At 29.5% G+C, this 13,576-nt stretch overlaps 2 long non-coding RNA genes across 3 annotated transcripts; both read right to left on the minus strand.

Annotated features, from left to right (window-relative positions):
- Window positions 1-1,681: 1,681 nt before the first annotated feature.
- On the minus strand, window positions 1,682-7,236 carry LOC134707499 (uncharacterized). 2 transcript variants are annotated; one of them, XR_010105717.1, is made up of 4 exons: window positions 5,225-7,236; window positions 4,782-4,851; window positions 4,430-4,490; window positions 1,682-3,309 (listed from the first exon to the last, which is right to left on the minus strand). It is a non-coding gene; the product is annotated as an uncharacterized LOC134707499 (long non-coding RNA). The 2 variants fall into 2 exon arrangements; XR_010105716.1 differs by having other exon boundaries at window positions 1,682-3,312.
- A 33-nt stretch (window positions 7,237-7,269) lies between these two features.
- Window positions 7,270-10,855, minus strand: LOC134707500 (uncharacterized). Its single transcript, XR_010105718.1, has 3 exons — window positions 10,786-10,855; window positions 10,096-10,159; window positions 7,270-9,489 (listed from the first exon to the last, which is right to left on the minus strand). It is a non-coding gene; the product is annotated as an uncharacterized LOC134707500 (long non-coding RNA).
- Window positions 10,856-13,576: the final 2,721 nt, after the last annotated feature.

Below are 13,576 nucleotides of genomic sequence, written 5' to 3' on the forward strand. Positions count from 1 at the left end.
AGCTCCCTTATGTACATGCATTTTTCTGAAGAAAATTCTTTAACTTTTCCACATTTTATAGAAGTTTACTTTATTTTAATCAAAATTGAGAATGGAAATGGGGAATGTGTCAAAGAGACAACAACCCGACCAATCTTTTTTTTTGGCGACAAGTCGAAAACAATTTTTTCTTTCAATTTTAGTATTATATATAGTGGCAGCTGAGGTTGAAACAAACAATTTTTTATTCTCAGGGTCAAAAACAAATTAATTTTTCCCCAAAAAACTGGAAACAATTTTTTTCTCCAAAATAATTCATTTTGTATATGCAAGTGACCTCATCTTGTAAAAATCCGGTGATCACAATACATGTGGGTCTGTTATTAAAATAAACTATTATCTAATTGTATATGTTATACAATTGGCGGTGCTCAATATGCATGCTTTTATGTTGATTGTTTACTATAAGGTGATAATTGGTAAACCTCAGCTTTTTTAAATGAGCTGCCTTATTTGTTAAATCAAAACAGAAGAGAGAAAAAATGCGTAAAAATGATTAAATTGTGTACAGAAGACAAAGTTTATCATATATCACATTTTTATATAAAAGGGGGGGGGGAATCTGAGACGAGTGCCTGTGTCATATATACATGCATTGGTTCAAGAATTGGATAAACATTATTTTTTTACCAGTCACTCGTTTCATATGACTAATATTTCACCAAAATAAAAAAAAATTCAGAGATTAATCTAAAAATCAGTTTAGTAAAAGGCATAGGGAATTGTTATTTTGGATACTTTATGATGCAGAACAATTAGATGCCCCTTATACTATATCAGTTGAATACGGTTTTTTGAAGATCACTTTGAATTTCTTATGCTATAATGGAATTTTGTCGTCCCAAGGTAGTTGATCTGTGGTTGTCGTTTGTTGTATATTTGAATTCCGTTAATTGTTTCGTGCATACATCAGGTCTTGTTGGAAATGTTTTAGGGGTCATTTAAAGTTTTCTATGTGGTATGAATTTTGCTCATTGTCAAAGGCAGTCAGAACCTATAGATACCAGGTTCTATATGAAAAAGATGTTGTATTATTGCTAGTTGTTTACAAGAGCTCAAAATGAGACAGAAATTAAGCTTAACAACTTAGGTCACCATACGGTCCACATCAGTTGGTCTCTGTTAAAGAGTTGTCTCATTGGTAATCATACAACATATTATTCCTATTTTCATAATGCTGACATGTATTTTCCTGTTCTATGTATATTGCATGTTATGTAATCTACTGTTTCCTCCTTTCACAGTCTTCTTCATGCTATTGTGTTGAAAATATCTGTTCGAAATGTACTTTACAAATAACCATACATACCAATCAGTTAAAGATCAGATCACCCCTAATTATTGCAACATTAAAATATGTGGTGTTCTAATACCCAAGAAATCCTTGAAAATTGGTATCCAACAAATAGTTATGAATCCACTGTAAATTGAGTAATTTCTAAAGCATCATTTGTCTCAAATCTTGTTTAAAGTAGCAAAGACATTTGATGATTGGCAACAAGTGATGGACATTGTTTATGTCACGACCTCGACAACAGAAACCTCTTCTCCCTTTATTTGTCATCCTGGCTTAAACGAAATATAAGATGAGTTTAGAATAATTTTTATCAACTTCTTAATTTTATTATTATAGTACATATATATATAGCATGATACAAAATACGCAAATGAAACCAAACACAATCTGCTTCGGTATGGGTGTAATTTTATTAAACAAATTGTAACTTGTGATATGCTTTTGGCCATGCATTTGTTATACACTATCTTTACAATCAGAAGGAGGAAAAGGATCTGCGTCATGGGTTAAGTATCATAAGCATAATATTACAATAAAATAGTAAAAAAATAAATGAGAGTACTGAGGATTTTTATTTTACTGGGTACCATGAGTTCTTAAACTGGTTGTATTATTAAATCATGTCTATTTTGAGACATATTTATGAAATTATGTTATAACTGATTCCTAAGGAGACTAGTTTTTTGCTTAGTATATATATACTTTTTAGCTTTTTATTGCTTTATTACCAAACTTATTGATAGAAATAAAAAAAATTATAGAATTCCATAAAAAATAGAATCCTCAGTTTGTCTCAAATTTTAAAAAAGGATGTACAAAAACATTACAATTTTTATACAAATAGTAAAAGAAACAATATAAGAATATAAAAATTTGCATGAATCAAATCAATTTTCGGGATGTACTCAACTTTTTTACTGGGTAATTAATTTTAATCTAAAAATCTAGATTTTTGCAAAAATTAATAAATCTTTCCACATTTTAATCTCAAGCGGTTTTATCTGTTAGTTTTACTCCCATCCTATTTCTAAGAAGAGTCATTTTCAAAAATTAAGTTTTTTATTTTCATTTTAGGGAACCAGCACAGGAAGGGAGATAACTAGTATTTATTATTTCAGTCAGATTTATAAATTAGGGAATAAGGGCAAGAAAACCCATTTCTAGTTTAATTTGCCAGTGGAGGTTAAAACGCCATCCATCAATATTAAGGTAAAATAATTTTAAAGGTTCCTGAGTAATGTTGGGTGGAAAAAATAACTCTTTAAACTTCAAAAGACAAACCCTAAAACTTTCCTTAAAGTAAAAATTATCAATGAGAAAAAACATAAAAAAAAATATAAAATTAAACAATCTACATAAACAGTGAAATTATTTTCATTTGAGTGGCCTCAAATTCTGAATAATGTATTTAATAAACAAAACCAAATAATTAAACTGACAGCCATTTCTTTGTATAAATGTACAGAAAGTGAAGTAAAACACAATCAAATAGCCAAATATTTATTAATTATTAATATGGAATCAAAAACTTCAAATGCTTAACAGGGTATTTGTTTGATATTTTTAAATATTTGGCCATCAAAGTCCTACATTAAAGGTTTGTAACAGGCAAAATTTGTTTCACAAAGCACTTGTTAGACTAACATGTACACAACTTAAAAAATATATGTAAACCGATGTGAGTCTTATAGGTACTTTGTGAAACCTATAGCATATTTCTTTGGACCCCTCAAATTACAATAATTTCACAGTTTAATTGATAACAAAACAAAACAATAATCAAATGCAAGTAAAAAAATAAAAAAATACATTTATAATTTGAACTCAATACAAAAAAACCAATTTGTTATAAATTCATTCTTCTGCTTATAAGAAAACTGTCTACGGATTCTACCAACAGAGATAGCAACAGTTCATCGGATTGTTTGTATGTTATTGTCTGAAGATTTTACCATACAATGCAGCAACACTTTCTACTGAAAAGAAACAAATTTAAGTTTTAGTTCTTAGTATCAAAATAATTTAGATATTTAATAAAAAATTAAAACAGCAATTTTGGAATTTAAAAAACATATTAATGAACGAAAACTCATGAAATCCAAACAAACAAACAAACAAATAAACAAATAAAAAATCCAGCATAAGTTTGGCTGTAATTAGTTTAGCAGTTTCAGAGGAAAAGATGTTTGCAATAGTTTACACTGAACAGATGATGATGACAGACACCAAGTGATGATAAAAGCTCACATTTCTTTTTAGAAAGGGTGAGCTAAAAATGAAATAAATAAAGAATGTGCCAATGAAACACATATGCTCCTTTAACTGTTAAGGTGACACCACCCAACATGGATCTAGATCTGTGTTTTGTGATAATAAGCATTTTGTTCAAGTTTCATCACATTTGGTTGAGATAACTTTGTTATAACAAGAATGTGTCCCTAGTACATAATATACCCTGATGACCCACTCACACTATCATCTTCCATGTTCAGTGGACCATGAACTTGGGGTCAAAACTTTAATTTGGCATTTAGATTAGAAAGATCATATCATAGGGGACATGTGTACTAAGTTTCAAGTTGATTGGACTTCAACTTCATCGAAAACTATCTTGACCAAAACTTAAACATGAACTTCACACTATCATTTTCTATGTTCAGTAGACCGTTAAAAATTTGGGTAAAAACTTTAATTTGGTATTAAAATCAGAAAGATAATATCATGGGGGAACATGTGTACTAAATTTAAAGTTGGTTTGAATTCAACTTCATCAAAAACTACCTTGATCAAAAACTTCAATCTGATGATAGACGAACGGATGAATGGACGGACAGACGCACAGACCAGAAAACATAATGCCCTTCTACTATAGTAGGTGGGGCATAAAAGTATGAAATACTAAATAAAAGGCAGTTATTATACATCTTTTTTATGACAGCACTGGTTTTACATAATACTAGGTTATCTCCCCTTCATATCTCTTATTCAGCATTTTACATTGAAATTTATTTAGGATAGATAAATAGATTTCATGGGGCATTCATATTATTAAAGTAAATCTAAATTTAAATTGATTGATGAATAAATTCTTACCTTTAAACAGCTCTAATTGGTATTCCAGCAAGTAACCCTATGGAAACGCTGTGATGCTAACCTAGAATACAAAGTTATTCTTAAGTTTTCTGTATGGTCAAAATAAATTAAAAATAGCACAAAGATAATAACAACAAAATCATGGAAACAAATATTTGGTATTCTGAATCATAAACTCATGGTTTAAAATTTGCAATAGAAAAATCAACTATTGAATATTTCAATTTTTGGTTCTTAGACCTTTTAAATATATTGATTGATTTATTGTTGGTTGCTTAATGTCCAGTGGTCAACCTTTATAAAGTTCATTTCAAATCCTATGAAATTATTCATCAGAAGCTTTAATACCTACCAACATGTTAACAATATTAGATATCCAAGTCTTACTCCCAACACCACGAAAATACTGTCAATTCAACAATCTAAAATTAAAAAATTTTACTTATTTTAAAGATTGATAATATGCAGATTAAGGGATAACAAAATTACACTTTATTTTATTTTTATAAATTCATTGTCATCTTTAATATGTAAACTAATACCAAAGGAAGAAAACAAAATACATTTAATGCAAATAATTAGTTTCAATGTTATAAACAAAAGTTATGCAATGATGTAGCTATTCTCATAATCAAACAAAAACCCTTAATAAACAAATAATTTTTATAATAACATTAATACCATAAATTGGGTGTATTGTATTATTGCTTATCTCTCAAAGTTTCAAGACTACATTTATGCAAATTGAAAGTATACGTTCCCAGAAATTATATTTTGTGGAACATTTTAACTCACCACTGATTCTTCATAGTAAGGCCTCAGACTTGGTTGAAGATTTAATTGACCATCTTCCTTAGAGCTGCTCTCATGGCTGCCAAGGTGGCTCTATTTGTTATCTTATTGTCCATTTGCTTTTGAAAATAATAATATATATAAAAAAATATCAGATGCACTTTTAAAAAATGTTTAACAAATCCTGTTTTCAAAAAAATTCACCTAATCAATTGAAGGAACCTATGATTTCTCCCACCCTCAAAATTATCTAGAGCTAAGTTTACATACAATTTTTCATTTACAAAACTCTAAATAATAGTCAATTTTAGCAAGTATACATCTGATATTTAAAAAAAAACTTTTACAAAAGTAAATATTTTAGAAAAAAAATTGGTAAGGGTTTCGCAGAACCCAGTGTTTCGCCTACTTTTGCTGTTAAAAGCAGACACAACAAAAATGCGGGAAAAAATTAATAAACATATTCCTCTCAATACTATCATTTAAGGAGGCTCGCGGGTATAAGATTTTCAGAAAATCAAATCGTGTTGGTCCCAGGTGACTTTTAAAATGTAGATATCATTGAAAAAGCTCCAAACTTTGCTGCAAAAAATGCCATTTTTTGGCTTTAAATTTTGAATATCTTTTTTAACTCATTGGTGACCTATATTTCTTAATGTTGTTTTTGAATAAGCTGTACATAAACTAAATAATTGTAAAATTTAAGCTATTTCTGTAATTTAGTTCCTTTTTTATTTCAATATTACCGATATTTCTCCTATTAGTTCAACAGAAAAAAGGACATCAACAAAAATGTATGCTTTTTTCGAAGGCAGATTGTGAGCGTAAATGAACAGTGACCCCATGATTTCATTTCATTTTTCTATTAAGTATAAGATAAAGTTATTTTATAGGAAAATATGGGGAAATCCTATATTAAATAAAAAAAATAAGTCCATTTATAAGTAAAATACAAAAAAACAGGAACAATGTTTAACCAAATTTCCATCAAGATACTAGCTTTAGATCATAAACAAGCTTCTGTCCAAGTGTGGTACAAATCCAGGGTAGTTAAAGAAAGTTCTTAAATTTCAAAAACTTTAACCAAAGAGTAAATGTAATGTTTCCTTGCAGAAAAACCAAGTCCATTTATAAGTAAAATACGAAAAAACAGGATTTTTCTTTTACAAAATTCTTTTCTTGACACTATCTTATGATCCCTATTTCTCGCTTTTTTCGACTAAAGTCGAAAGCTCGACAAAAAAGTACTTATTGTATTTTACATTTAAAGTTACCAGGAAAATAAATAATCAGCAAAATGCATATTATTTTTGTTTTTATTTAAATTGTCTAAAAAGAATATGATAATTCTAAAGCCCTTATAACAATACTTCAGGGATTGTTGGAGTATTAAACTATATTGGAATGTTTCAATTTCTACGGCACCTTCATCAGAATAAGAACTACAGAAGAGTGCAAAATGGTGAAGTGATATTTGCACTTCACCATGTCAACAGAGGGAATAATAATAAATAGAAAATGAAAGAAGGTATAGAAGTAGACCTTAAAAAGAATGCTAAATAAAATTTGTTGAAAAGTGTTAAAAATCAAATTTTGCAGAGGTACATGCTTCCAATTGGCTTTGCTCAGAGTTACTACTTCTAACTGGGACCACTCTGCCGGGGGTACTGCTTCTAATTAGCTATAGCAGACAGAGGTATATATGTACTGCTTCCAATCAGCTTCGCAACAAGACAGAGGGTATGTGCTCCCAATTAGCTTCACTAAGAGGTACATGCTTCCAATTGGCTTCGCTCAGACAAACATACTTCTTCCAGTGTTGAAATGGTATGTGACTGCAAGTCTGTACTACATCCAGTAGAATAAATGGTACATAATTGCAAGTTAAATGTTGTCCAAATTTACAAAAACATATTTTGTTTAACATTCTTGATCCAGTGATCTTTCCCATCTACCTTCACTCCCTATTTATAATTTATCCTGATGGTGACATTGTGAAATGCAAATTATCACTAAAGGATTGTGTACTCTTCTGTAGTTTTAATCCTGATGAAGATGCCATAGGAACGAAATATGTCTCTCTTATTAAATCACTGTCGCAATCCCTAAAGTCTTGTTCTTATAAAACATTTAATTCTGTGTTTTATCAAGCCAAACCCTGCATACATGATCCATGAATTCACTTTTCAGATTATATCGTATTGGAGTTTTGGATGGAAGACAAAGATGGACAAATACAGACATTTTCCTCTTTAACATATTATTACAAACTAAATCAAAGAAAAATCTTATTTTGAAGGTTCCTTTAGCTTATATTTTTGAGGGATTTCGAAATTGAAAAAATGACTTAAAGGCCCTGATGAACAAGAAAAATATATAACACACTATAAATAATAACAAGGTTTTTTTTTACCTTAAGTAAATTCATACGAATAATTTCAACGATAAATAATTGGTTGTCCAAGGGAAGGGGGGACTTTTCAAATCACACAGGAAAAATTCTATTCAAATATTTCATTTAACCACAGAGACTGGTGAATGTTATGTTAATTTGCAGAAAAATTATGTCCATTTATAAGTAAAATACAGATAAACAGAAATTTTTTTTACAAAAATTTACTTTTGGAATACTATCTTATAAACAAGCTTCCGTCCAAGTTTGGTAGAAATCAAGGATAGTTTAAGAAAGTTATTAAAATTTAATTATTAAATTAAAATCACAGAGTAAATATTTGGGGACAACGCCAACGACAGATAATAGGACCGCTTTGTCTTGCTTTTTCAACAAAAGTCAAAGGCTCAACAAAAATGTTATATTCCCAAACACTGAGAATATTTCAAGTATGAAGTCAAACAGAGTGATTAATTACCTCCCTTTGCCCTGAAAATTTCACCCCGTTGTTACTTCACATCCTTTCTATATTTAACATTTAACAATACAGTATACAGTATCAATCACCATAATTTAATACAAAAATACAAAGCATTTCAAAAACTTATTTTATTTTCACTACAATTTATACCTCTAGGGGTATTGTATTGGTAGCAGAGTGGTCTTAGAACTACTGTATCACTAGCCTGTCAAAACTGAGGTTAGAATTCAAAACCCTAATGTGGTAGATGTTTTTCGACTCTAAATCTTAATTGACTAGGAATGTTGGTGATTATCTCCCCTTAATCTCACTTCCTCAACCAATGAAAAAAATGGCCTGGACTATATTTCAAGCTGAGTGTGATCAATCAATCAATTTATTTTTTTTACCATTTTGCCAAGATGTTCCTTTTCTATGCTTTTTGGGAAATAATCATTTTTTTTTATCCTCATCACTCTCAAAATCTGTCATTTAGAGCTTATGATGTTTACATTTTTCTATTTACAAAACTCAAAATAATAGGCAATATTAGCTAGCATAATACATCTGATATTAACCCCAAAACTTCTACAAATATGCAAGAAAATAAAGCCATATTTTCCCCGACATCAGGGGTAAACAAGGGTATAAAAAATTACCTCCCTTTGCCCTAAATTTCACCCTGTTAGGACTCCTCACCATTGCTACATTTTAAAAAAATAGTATGAATAAAATTAAAAAAAATATTGTTATCAAAAATCCAAAACGTTTTTAAATACTTCCTCAACAATAATATTAATGGCCACCAAGATATAACCAATCTTCCAGAAAGTGGCACTCATCACCAAAAATCAATAAAAAAATAAATTCGTTTTACTACCAGTATGTTTCTCTTGAAATAATTTTTAAGGTAAAAGCACTGCTAAAAATTACAAAATGTTGGAAAAAATATATATGTAACAATTCAGCAAACTTAAAAATCACATTTCAATGAAAAAACATTTTTTTCTTTTTTTCTTTTTCTTTTTTAGATTCTCCCTTCTAAACCTGCTGGAAATGTTTCCCCTACACATGGACCATATTAAGATATCTTGCGTAAAATGTAGATCTAGACTACAAGTTAAATTGTAAAATTAATGTCCATTTCCCATCAATTTCAACTTACCCATCAAACCTAGTCACAAGGGTGCTTGGGAGGGGGGATAATAAACAGGTTCTGAACTGGATAACTTATATCCTACAACTCCCAATCTTGTTGAAAAAGGAGAATCTTTACACAATTTTTTTTTTTTTTCTCTCTCAAATCATTAACCATGTTAACATTTTTTCACACATACACAATTATTGTCTGAATTACATTCTTTATAGTTTCAGTTAAATCACACAAAAATTTGATGCATCCTCAGTTAAAGTTGCCTGAAAAAGAAATATACGTTGTTAAAACAATATCTAATGCAAAGAAAAAATTAACTAGTTTTTAAGTCCTGTGTTGGCAAAAATTTTAACTACCAGTCTTCATTAGCAAACAAGAATGACAAACAAGTAGTTGGATGATGACATATTTTTTCATCGATTCATCGTGAATTAGGCTGTTGGTTTTCTAGTTTGAATCATCTTTTTTTTTCTTATTCTGGACTTTTTTTTTAACTGTACAGTATTGCTTTTGCTCATTGTTGTAGGCCATACAGTGAGCTTATTTGCTTACATCCACGGCATTTGGTCTCAGGGTGAATTATCTCCTTAGCAATCATACAAGTTTCAAGTTGATCATCACAAACTACTTTGACCAAAAACTAACCTAAAGTGGGACAGATGGAAATCAGACAGACAAAGAAATGAACGTGCAGACTGAAGAAAGATTTTCTTAGTACAGGTATTTTTGATTTGATTTTCCCTTATTTATCTTGATACTTCCTTTTGAGATTATATAAAGTTATTTTAAGAAAAATTAAAATGAAAGATCTAAATCTTTGCATAATAAAAATCTATGGTATTTACATGCTCTTGGCTAAATCTTCTTACCATAAAAGTCAGCTCCAATGGCCCTTCCCAGCCTCAATCCTTACAGACAAGCTGTGGTGCTAACCTGAAATATAAAATGCTTAGTCATTCAAAAGTGTTTAAAAGGATCTCCAATGGTAAACTGGTGAAAGTTGGTACCTATTAAAATGTTTCAACCCCCTGCATTTGTTTTCAACTGCCCTAAGTCAGGAACTTGATGTTCAGTGGTTGTTGTTTGTTGATGTGGTTCATTAATGATTCTAGTTTTTTTATGTATATATATTAGACCGTTTGTTTTCCCATTTTGATGGTTTTACACTGGACATTTGTTTGGACACATAGCTTGCTGTTCCATGTAAGCCAAGGCTCTGTGTTGAAGACATTACTTTGACCTTTAATGGTTCACTTTTACAAATTGTGACTTTTGAGAGTTGTCTCATTGGCACTCATACCACCTTTTCTTATATCTATGAATGTACATTATATAGAAAAAGTTTATATGTGTAATAGATGTTGAGAACATTCACTATACAGCAATTCAACAGAACCAAAAAACTGAATAATAAAGTTCTTAAATTTACACATATTTGTACCAATAAAAGAAAGAGTAGAGTATTAAAAGACTAGTCATCACACTCATTTTTAACTTTCAAGCCTAGAGCACATACTTCTAATATTCATAATACATTTAATTTTTATACTGGTACCTACCTTCATATTAGCTGTATTAGACCACAAAGTCTTATTCCCAGACCATGAAAACATCTCACAAAAAGAACCTAAAATATAAAAATTGATAATTTATATATTTTACAATTCCATTCCTCCAACATTCACCAAATATTGTTCTAAATTCTTAAACATCACAAGTTCATAATAGTAAAATAACAGTTTGTGAAATTAGTCTTATAAGTTTATGATTTAAATGCAACTCTCCAAAATCATCTAGTTTAAACATATTTCAATTAAATCTGCATATATTACAATGAGTTATATCCCATTGAATGAAAATCTTATTCATTGTACTAGTCTTCAAGTTGTACTCCGGATTTAATTTTGTATCTATATAAAAATCTTCATGTACCTGGCATCTTAAATTATAAACTAGCAATGGTGTTATGAATGCATAAGATTACAAAGGTGCTGTAATAATATAAAATCAAATTAATTACAGAAATGTATAGCATTTATTTGGCTTAATTAAACTTGCCTTTTTATTTCCATGGAAAAGCCTCAGAATTGGTTGAAGATTTATATAACCATCTTCCTTGGAGCTGCTACTATGCCTACTTTTATATGCATTTCAACAAAGGTTTTTGTGCTAATCAGTTCACTGAATCCATTTTATCCACTTCATGAAATGTTCTTTCCGTTGTATCTAATCAAACACACAATTGTCACAAGAATGTTCCAAAGCATCTAACAACATATTCATTTTCCAATGATGGCTACAGGAATAATTCTTGATGTAAAACAAAAATAATCTATTATATTTGGTTCATAAAACTATGTCAAAATACCAGATGTGCTTTTAAATTTACCAAATTGTATTTGGTACCCCACAATTTTTCTTTCCCATAAAAAGCAGTATTTAGAACTATGTTTACATTTTTTTTTATTCACATAACTCTAAACAATAGCTTTTGTACTAGTTAGCAGACATCTGGTATGTAAATACTTAATGAAAAAAATTACAATTGTAATAAAAAAAACGTACAGTATAGTAAATTGCATAACAACACCTTTAAATCACCAACAATTTTTAATATTTTGATGCATAGTTTAATGAAAATCCCTTTTTCTGAGGTTTACAGAAGAAAAATCACAAAAATCTAACAATTTCACAGTTATAAGTGCACAACTTAAATATTTGTGCAATCATTGTGTGAAGTTTAAAAGATCTAGATTGAAAAACTGCAGGAATTGATTACATGTACCGGTACACAAAATTGGTAGGGACCATGTAAATTTTGAAAGAAAAATCATTAAAAAAATTCGGAAAAATGGGTGGAAACTCCTCAAGCATTTCCATACTAGTAGGTACGCAACTTCAACATGTGTGCAATCTTTATGTAAAGTGGTACAAAAAATCCTGAAATAAACAAAATACAAATATGATGCAAAATGGAACTATTTAGTATGAAATCTTAAAAGTTAGAAAAAAATTAAGTTAGAAAAATGGTGAACTGATAAAAATACACATTCATTTACCGGGTATATAAAAATAATTTTCAAAATTCAAATTGAATGCAATTCTGCAAAACTTTGTTTTTTAAACTATAATACTTGAAGAATAATAGTTCCAAAATATACAATTAAAAAGTATTATGCTTTTGTTCCCAAATTATATTTTGATTGGTGATATCAAATTTCTTTTTTCATGGGACTGCTTCCAATGACTCCTTCTGGAAAAGCAAGAAAATCACTGATATCTTGACATCAATAGAGATGGACTGACACAAGGTAACTCTTGGGGAACCACTGGATCAATACAGAACTCACTGGCAGAACCAGTTGAGGTCAATAAAAAGCATTTTTTCGCTATTGGGAGAAGAAACAGATCCCAAATTAAAACAAGTAGGTTTTCTGTAATGTCATTAACTGATAAAAAAAAACAATTAGAGAAATCTCCATAGTCTGGAACAGGGTCAAATTTGAATTTGAATTTAAGACTGCTTGGTTATACAACTGAGTATGTGCAATTTTTCAGGGGAAAAAATCTGAATCTGTACAAATCTTGTCCACAAATCATGCTGAGCAACTATGAAATGTGATAAGTCAAATTAATACAAATTCATATTGGTAGCCCCTTATTTTGGAGGATCAATGAGTTCAAATGGCGACATATTGTTGGAATCCACCCTTTATCCTGGGTTGGGACCCTCTTTTAAAATGGCTGAATCCACCACAGAAAAGAGATATTCCTTCTGTAAATATTAGGAATAAATACTTGGAAAATCTCTGAGAGACGATAATAGTTTCAGATAATTCAGAATGAAGGTTTTTTTGGGGGTATTTGAAATGATTTAAAATAATTGTTCTTCCAATATGGACCAAGTATCTGAAAAGTGATTTTTTTTAGATAAGAGATACATCCAATTTGATTATAGTTGTGAAATGTTACTTTTACTTTACGATTAGTGGTTAGAAGAAGCGGATACCATGAAATAATTTTGAAGACTAAGTGAATTACAACAATTTGAATAAAGTTTCACTCTCCCGGTATTCAATTTATATACATATATATATTATTTTTCTATTTACAATACATTACAATATATCAAATCACAATCGAATTTAGAATCTAACTTAAGATATTTGCTTTTAACATTCTACAGATTCAAAGTTAAAAGCAGATTTATGCCCAAACATAGCTCTTTTTTTATATTTAAATGACAGTAAAAATATCAAATACTTTTCATTTCAGAATTACATATAAAGATTCCTTCGAAAGCAAAACACCATATCCTGAATATATACTTGAAAACCATTAAACAATCCA

Source organism: Mytilus trossulus, chromosome 2, assembly GCF_036588685.1.
Source record: "Mytilus trossulus isolate FHL-02 chromosome 2, PNRI_Mtr1.1.1.hap1, whole genome shotgun sequence".
Classification (NCBI taxonomy): domain Eukaryota; kingdom Metazoa; phylum Mollusca; class Bivalvia; order Mytilida; family Mytilidae; genus Mytilus; species Mytilus trossulus.